This window comes from Engraulis encrasicolus, chromosome 1 (genome assembly GCF_034702125.1).
Source record: "Engraulis encrasicolus isolate BLACKSEA-1 chromosome 1, IST_EnEncr_1.0, whole genome shotgun sequence".
In the NCBI taxonomy this organism is placed as follows: Eukaryota; Metazoa; Chordata; class Actinopteri; order Clupeiformes; family Engraulidae; genus Engraulis; species Engraulis encrasicolus.
In genome coordinates, this window is record NC_085857.1 from 16,399,619 (window position 1) to 16,408,413 (window position 8,795).

General features: G+C 42.8%; 1 protein-coding gene and 1 long non-coding RNA gene across 3 annotated transcripts in view; one reads left to right on the plus strand and one right to left on the minus strand.

Moving 5' to 3' along the window:
* Positions 1–647: 647 nt before the first annotated feature.
* Positions 648–2,488, minus strand: LOC134452013 (uncharacterized). 2 transcript variants are annotated; one of them, XR_010035354.1, is made up of 3 exons: positions 2,412–2,488; positions 1,088–1,174; positions 648–797 (listed from the first exon to the last, which is right to left on the minus strand). It is a non-coding gene; the product is annotated as an uncharacterized LOC134452013 (long non-coding RNA). The 2 variants fall into 2 exon arrangements; XR_010035342.1 differs by lacking the exon at positions 2,412–2,488 and having other exon boundaries at positions 1,088–1,375.
* A 5,442-nt stretch (positions 2,489–7,930) lies between these two features.
* The window catches only part of ttyh3b (tweety family member 3b), a 122,917-nt gene continuing 122,052 nt past the window's right edge, over positions 7,931–8,795 (plus strand). The window contains exon 1 of the mRNA XM_063198016.1: positions 7,931–8,795. This exon is cut by the window's right edge and continues 561 nt beyond it. The gene's annotated coding sequence lies outside the window, so the exon portion shown is untranslated.

Genomic DNA, 8,795 nt, shown 5'->3' on the forward strand with positions numbered 1-8,795 from the left:
CATGGAGGAGGATGGGGGCGAGCACTGGTTTATTACTCCCCCCACCAACCTGGCGGGTCGGGAGTTGAACAGGCAACTTTTGGGCTACAAGTCTGACACCCTAACTGCTTACCCATGACTGCCCAATAGAGTATTGAGTATACAGGTAGAGTATTATATTCCTTCCAAACAACATGGACAGTTAGAGAACAACCAACTCTGTAAATTGGAGTCAGATCTGTGGTCATGTGAACCCCTGATGCTGAAAAAAACATGGCCCTCCTCATCATAAGTTGCCCATGCTATATAATGTCAACACCTGTGTTGTTTGCTCCATCTTGGGACTTTAATGGTACCATGTCAAGCTTTGTATACTAAGTGTGACATACGCTACCTGACCGGCGGAAGAACAAAATTATGGTATAAATTATCGTACATCTGGCAACACTGACAACCGGCGTGAATGCACTTGGCAGAATAACATACGTCAATTGTCAGCGATTGGACAGAGCTCATTTCAAATCAGAGCTGAGCTCACTTCTCCCGCCCTGGTGCTCAAGGACACGAAGGATCCAGACCTAAAATTACTTACGAAGCAATTAATGTGGTCTGGTAAAACCAGGCTACCTCAGTCACATGTGCAAACAAACAAAATCAGCAAGGCACAATGCAGGAAGAAAAAGGTTGTTGTTAGAGATTAACCTAGAACAATTTGATTGGGAGCTTGGTTTTGGACATGTTCAGCTGCAGAGTGTGATCCTTCATCCAGGTGGACAGGTGAGCGAGATGAGTAGATCTGAAACGGTGTAGTCATCTGACTGAAATGACAGGTAAAGTAGCAAAAGAATGTTGTGTTTATTACAATGATACAGTATTAGCAGGAAACAAAAGACACAGTAGGCATTCACTCCAGGTTGTGCAAAGTATAGGCCTTTCTCATGGAGCGGGGATGTCAAACCTTGGCCATTTGTATAATTTATTTAGTCCACAATGATCATTTTAAATATCTAACAATTGGTCCACATATGGCTTGAACATGAAACATGGGTAGGCACATAGGCGTGTAATCTCACACTTAGAAGGTATAGCATATGCTCTGTTAACTCACATCTTGCCGTTTCTTCATGAAGCTGAGGTGGCTGCATATCAACAGGGTCCAGTGCACTTAGGTCACGGTGTGGATCCACTAGGCCTACTGGGAGAAGCATTATATTAGCTCTAGATCTCTACATCATTACATGTAATGAAAAGTAGTGGGCTACTGTATAACCAGAGTAATGCAATGGTTATAATCAGGGTGCGATTTGTGATCTGGAAAACCAGAAGGGGGAATATGTTTCAGATTGTAAGCGATATCAATGGAATTACATTGAACTGTGATAAAATCATGCAGAAAAAGTGGCGATATCAAGACAATCCCTGACTACAAATCGCACCCTGGTTATAATAAAATGAAATGCATGTCGTATGGGTGATGATCAGTGTTGGGCAAGTTACTACTGATTAAGCTTACATGTTATGTTACTGTCTTTTCAAAATAATCCCTTACACTAAATCATTACTATATTTAAAATATAAGGCATTACACTACTTTTGCATGAGTCATGACTTTTACCTCCCACCCAAGAGGTGTTTTGGCAGCATGCAAACTAAAACTACCAGGTTCAGGAATACAGTAGCTTATTTCTGACCCACCACACTGAAATGTAACTTGTAAGCATTGTAACTAAGTTAATATTACATATTTTTGCCCTGTAATGCATTACAGTAGAGGCAATTAATTACTTTTGTAATGCATTACTGCCCAACACTGGTGATGATGCTGTTTCGGGTACGAGAGCGAGGGTTCAGCAAATTTTACCGGTAGCTGCTCGAAAGTGACAGGAGGATGAATTGCAACTTCAAAGTTGCACGTAAGCGCTTTGAACCATTACGACCAGCCAGGGCAACACGGTTATGTGCGTGCAGATTTAATGACTTAAACGGAGCCCCATCCTAAAACAATCGCTACATTAAACCAACACACGCCTTATTTACAGATGTCTACTCGATATGAAAACCTTGTCGGACCTAGCATAGTGTTACAGTGAGTTTTCCCTCGTCTTGTTCTAAATGTAGCTGCTTGCACTCAGCCCAATACTTTTTTGCCCTCTTCACCAGATGTCAAGACGAAATGTGACGACGGTGATTAACAATATTTGCCAAAACAATAAATGCACACGTACAGGTCACATCATTATTAGCTGTTATGCTAACTAGATAAGCTATTATGGTAGCTAACTATTAACTAGCGTATTGTTTTTACGAAAGAAAATACATTGGCACCGTAATAACACGAGTCTTTTCTGCTCATAAGACATATCTGCACTCGTAGATGGTTTGAAATGAAACGCCTACTGTCATATAAAGCCCAAACTTGAGAATAAACTTACCACACTGATACCAACCCCACTCGCTGGACCTTCCTTCATGTGTACGACTTCATGAGTAGGCGGGCTCTTCTCTTGCTGCTGACTTCTGATTGGCCGGCTAAAACGTTCATCCTTGGTGATATCAGATCTTGCGTAGAAAACATGTTCTACTGAGGACTCGCAGGCTGCTCTCTCGCCTTTGAGATAAAAGAAAAGAAAAATAAGCGTTGCCGAATATGCCAAAATTACCTAATGTTAAAATTATTGAGCTGGATACTCTACACTGGCGCAGATTTAATTATGTACAAAACCTTATTGTATTCTGCGCCACTAGATGGCATATTTGGGCATACGGTTCCTGGGAGGAGAAGAAGAAGTGTATGTTGTTGCTGCTAGCACGTACTCACTCTGCCTGCAGTGGATTGTTTATTCCGTGTCAATTTAAAACTACTTCACTAAATGTATTACCTTTACACCGAGCCTCTTCATTGCCTACTACAAAGCAACTTTATGCACCAGTTCGTCACTGATGGCTCATCAACGCGGCGGCATCCTCCTCATGGCACAGGTAAGATGCTAACATACAACACCACTCAATGCTGTATTTTTTTTTGCTTCAGACAGGTCTTCATATTTTTATTTTTCTTCTCGGACGTATTGTGAAGGTTAACTTGGTTTCACTCGTTACGTTTGATCCAACTGGATTTCATTGTTGTTTCAGACGCAACGTTTGCACAATGCAACAAGAAGTAGGCCTAAGCTTATTTCAATGTTGTTGTATTGTGTTCAAAAGGTGTTGAATTGTTAGACATGTAGAAACACATTTAGGACAGACTACCGGTGTGAAAAAGTATCTTTGGCCGTAACAACTGGCGACTGCAGATGCTAGAAGCAGTGGAGATTGGACGTAAATTTAAGTATCACTAATCTGGGGTGTATTCGTTTAGACCAGGATTGAGACTTTCGTTTTGACCAATCATTGTGTTTACATGGAGTCGCCAGTTGATACGGGGGACTCGTATAGTCAGGTTTTATTTATGCTTAAACTAATCAAAGTGTAGGCATATAAGCGGTGTAACATTACACCGCTTATTAGCCTACACTTTGATTAGTTTATGCATAAATAAAACCTGAGAAGCCCCTCAATAGAAAGAAAAGCACAGCCAGAGCTCTAAATTAACATTGCAATCAGCCAAATGCTGGTGAAAACTCAGGTTGGCTGGTACAAAATAAAACTTAGTAGCCACTTTGACCCATTGGTGAGATTAAACATCTATTAGCCATTTTGGCTGGTGATGAAAAAGGTTCATTTGAAATCTTGAGCACAGCATACCTGTTATCAGTGTATCTCATCATTATGCTGTATCCTCATTTCTGAAGCATCTATTACTGAACTGCACACATTTACACTTTATGCATATCTAGGGGTACATGCATTTTTTTTCTCTTTCCATTTATGCTATACCTCCAGTGTAGGCCTATAATGTAATAGGATGTATATATTTTCATTTTGTCATTGCAGGTTCATCAGAGTCAGGTGGTCAGCACCCAAACTAAAACCATGAGTCATGGTGAAGAAGGATGAGACTGTTCTATGTGCCCAGGGTTCGTCAGGATGGTGTAGAATTGCATCCTAGCAGCACAGGTAAATAAATGAATAGTGAGTTGTGATAAATATTATTTAGCCTACTGGCTGGCATCACATTTTTAAATTCAGACAACATAGTGCTACATCCGGTAATTAATTCAATCAGTACTGTAACAGTACAGGAGTTAGACAATGAAACATCTTGGTGTCGGAAGCTGACGCAGAGTGTGAAGGTTCAATTAGCAGGGTAATAAGAGTTCTCACAGTTCTCTTCAAAATATTGCAATGCACACAACATAATGGGTTAAAAATTTTGAAATTCTTGGTGGGCTATCCCAGGTTATGTCTGCATACCACCAAGATGAACCACATCCAACAGGATTAACTGTGGACGCATGTCTGATCATCCTTCTTGTTGGTATGCAGATATTACCTTGGATACAGTGGCTCTTAATAAGTCATAAAGACTTTTTATCTTGGTCAAATATGCACCAGATTTTTTTTTAATGTTGGTTTGTCACCCATGCTGTTATGTGCTTTGCTCTTTCCCCGTTAATTGAGCCTTCACACACTGCTCTTTAGTGCAATGTGCAATTAATGTACACTGGCCACCAAGGTGGTCCAATTTATCCATGAAACTTCCCACACCAAAATGTCAGATGTTTTCATTGTCTAACACATGTATATTACAATGCATTACCATATTAATTTAAATAACATGTTTTCCTTTTTTATCAGCACAGGAAGCCATCATGAAGAAGTTGCCTGAGAGGCTTCGCTTAGGCTTTGCCAGCGCCTCACCAGAGTGTTTATGGGTAGTACGAGAGAGGAATCTCGCCACTTTTTCCGGGTGGTACTGTCCACTAAGTGGCGCCATCCAGACAGCGCAGAGGAGGGCCAAGGAGCGCAGAGGCTGTTAGAATGAATAGGGTCCCATGGAGCTCAACCACAGATGCTGCCATTGCTTTGGGAAAGAATTGGTATCATCGTTTCATTTTATTTTTCTAAAAGGCAGGATAAATTACCCTTTCAAACAGCACTTAGTTTGAATGTTTAAACTCGGTGGATCTTTGTAAGATACATATTTATTGTCAATATGACATCACGAGTGGCTTCACACACTGCGTTTGGATTGGTCGCCCGGCTGCATTGCTGTGATCACGACGGCCGTAAAGCAATTTTGTTAGCAAGATGCTAGCGGAGCCTGACTCATAAATGCCAAAGCTGTAAGAAATCAGAAGGGCATGACTCCCAGGTTATTGTACATTTCATTTAAATCCACATTGGTTTCTCAGAACTTAAAGTAATATTGTCAAGTTTCAGCCGACAGCGAGCACAATTGTCATATATTAGCGCCAGCCTTATGAGCTCTGCTGTCTCGACAGCGCTCCCTAGGTGAACTGCAGGCACGGGTTGGAGGGCGAGATTGAACACTGTATGTAAACCCACTGTGGCCTCACTATCAGTGATGCTTGTCTCCTTATCCACCGTGCCTACCCCCACATTCCTCCCTTGATGCATTCATCTCCTGACCTGTACCTGTTGTGGGAGTAGTCAGTGATGACACACAGTAGTTGTGATAATAACATACATGTATATGAAATAACTGAAATGATGTCCGTCCAGGCATTTCCTTTGGTATTTTATTGTACACAACTTAGAACATGTTCTTTGTCTGTCTACAGTATATTGAGTCTAGTCTAAAACTAATTACTCTAGTTCTATTGTCTCCAGCATATGTACGTATCCAGTTACATGGGTATTTTGGTGCCTGGATTATGCTGCATGTAAGTAATATGAACTCGGGTCAGGATACCACAGTAGTTCAGAGAACCATTCATTAATATAAAATGCACATGTGTTGTATGTCCATCTCAGGATAGACGTCCCCTCGTATCACCATTGTAACCCTAAAATGCATGTGTAATTTGTGTCTAAAAATAAAGTCTATGAACAACTGAATGATCTGATTAATACATTGAAATGGTCTGGTGCAGACGCTGACATGGGTAAGTTAATTGGTTAAACTTGGCTTGGTGTGCTGGACCTCGGTCTCTTCCATACATCCAATCTCAGCCATCAGACCATTGCTCTTCTCACCTGGAGAAATAGAAAGATATACTTAAATGACAATTTTTATCCCAAACAACCAAGTTTTTCACAGTGAATTGGTTACTGTCCCTGCAGCATTGTGGGGCTAAGTGCCTTGCTCAAGGGCCCTTCAGCCATGATGGAGATGAGGAGAGAGGTAAGGATGGGTTTCGCACCTGCCCCAATATCAAGACCACCTCCCTAACCATTAGGCCACTGATGTCTCATTTTGGAAGGCAGACAATTTTGTGAAAACATTAAGTGTTACACTTAACATTAATTACAAGGACAACATGAAGGCTGGGTAGGCCTGTGCATTTCATGACAGCATCCTATGAAGAGTAAGCCTACTATAGGAAATTCGGCGTTAGAGATGTACACATGGTTTACCTTTACATTTAAACCATAACACTGAACTTTCTTTTCTACTAAGAGCACTAAAAAATGCCGTGCTTATATACACGCGTTACACAGCCCTCTCAATATCTCAGCATAACAATATTTTAGCATAGCGCCAGTTACTGCAATGGCATAGCTAGGTAGAACATAGCTCTGCATCATTGATGCTTTCTTATGGAAAGCATCTTGTGTTGACAAGTCATCTACATGACACCTTACACTTGAATTGCCTATATTTTACGTATTAAGAGGTTACTAGTGTAAAACAAATGTTGAAAGACACTTACCAGGTGCTAGCTACTCAGTGAGTAGTTGGAAGTTTTTTTCCGGATGGATCCACCTCAGCTTTCTTTTATTTTTTAGGTATCCAGTGAAAAGTCATGGATAGTTTGTAACCCTATCTGCATGTGCAATCCTCAGCACAACGGCGTTTATGCTGTTTAGCTACGTGGGTCAAAATGTACTCAACAAACATTTGCAGTGGTTACACATTTTCTGTAGGCCTACTGTTTCCACCTCTGATACATAGTAGGCCTAATGTTATTAAAAATAGGCCTATATCAGAAAGATGAGAAGCGAAAAACAAGGCTGCCATTTTCGGCGCTATTACGTCATTTCGCAATCCACAAAAGTAGGCCTACACAAAACAGCAAGATGGTGAACATTACAAAACCTTTGCAGAGAGAGAGAAAGAACATGAGCTATGGCGTTCGAAACTGCTCTGACCTAAGCAAGTGTTTTGTCATTGATTGCACTAATATTTTAATCAGAAAGTTTCCTGCTTCCTGTTATTCATCTGTGATGAACTGTCTTGGTCTGGCTGTCTTGATCAGCGATTGGCCGCAACCACTTCAAATGCATTGGCTCTCGGAAAAGAAGGATGGACATTATTATCATATTAGGAAAACGCACGTCTTCAACGCCCGTTGTCTCGGTAGCGACGCGCGTCAGGAACGCGCGCTTTGACATGAAATTACGGGCGTCGGTGACGTGCGTCGTTCCAATGCATCATGGCGCGCGTACAGAGCGGCCGTTGTTGGTGAAAGACGGCGAAAAAAGCGCCCGTATTCCGGGAAAACGGGCGCTTTTAACGGGCGAATTTCAATCTTAACGTGCTACTTTGATCCGAAATGTGGCCGCTTTGGCTTGCCATATTTCACAACCCTCATTCGCCGCAACCCCGCCCCCCCCCCCGCCACCACACGTCTGTGTGTGTGTGTGTGTGCCAGCCTTCACAGTTCCCACACGGTAGCCCTTTGATGATACTAGTTGTAAACAAACACGACCCTGTCATAAGTAACGGTCCTCCATATCTTCACAAAGACAATGAGGAACGGCCGTCGAGTCTAAAAACAGTCCACCACTCACTCCACACAAAGAGAGAAGTGGGGGCGGCGAAAGAGCATTAAAGCACTCCGTGGTCTACCCTGACTGACTGAGGGGATTGAACTTCATCATTGTTATTAGTAGGACATCAAACGACGTCGTTGTCCGCGAGGTCAGTGACCTATGAATTAAGCCGCACGCGCCCGATTTACGCGCCGAGAGAAAGGTTTATGTCGTGGGATTCCCTCAGCTACTCGGGCGACGAACCTCGCGTGCTGCATGTGACCGTGGTGGAGATAGGGACGAAAGGGGGGAGGTTGAGTTGTCGTTGCGGTGTTGTGGACGTTTGTATGTGCTATTCAGCAGCACGGCGGATTGGATGTGGTTATTGGAGAGGACAATAGCTTGAACAGCAACAGAAGACGAGGAGAGGGTGGTGGGGTTCCCGCAGTTAGCCAGCCCCCCTCCTCCTCTGAAAAGAGGTCTGCACTTCTCCAAGCCCAGGCAAGTCCATTTTGAATGACAGCAGCGCTGCAACAAAAGCAACGGACACCTCTCTGTCTCGCTTGTTTTGCTCTCTATCTCTCTTGTCTCGTCGCCCTCAAGGGACTTGTGTTGCCATTTTAAGGAATCTTGAAGAAGACGCACCGGCTGGCTGGCTAGCTGGCGGACTGGTTTCGCAGAAGAACACGAAAAGAGGAAACCTGACTTGACGCGACGGAATATTGTCAAACGAATTAGGATCTGTGGAGAGAAAAAAAAATCGAAGGCTAATAACAACCGCGGCTCACCGAGCACCTTAATTAATGGCCAGTTAGCGGTGAGGTAAATATTGCATCGAGATTTATGGAGGTTGCAGGACATTTATAGATCCGCATCGAACCTCCCCCCTAAGGACCGAACTGAGGTTTAATCGTGTGAATAGAGGTTGCCTTGTTGTTGGCTTGGCTTGGCTGCAACGTACGGCGACTCGCGGGTTAACTGCCAAATGCAAGAATAGG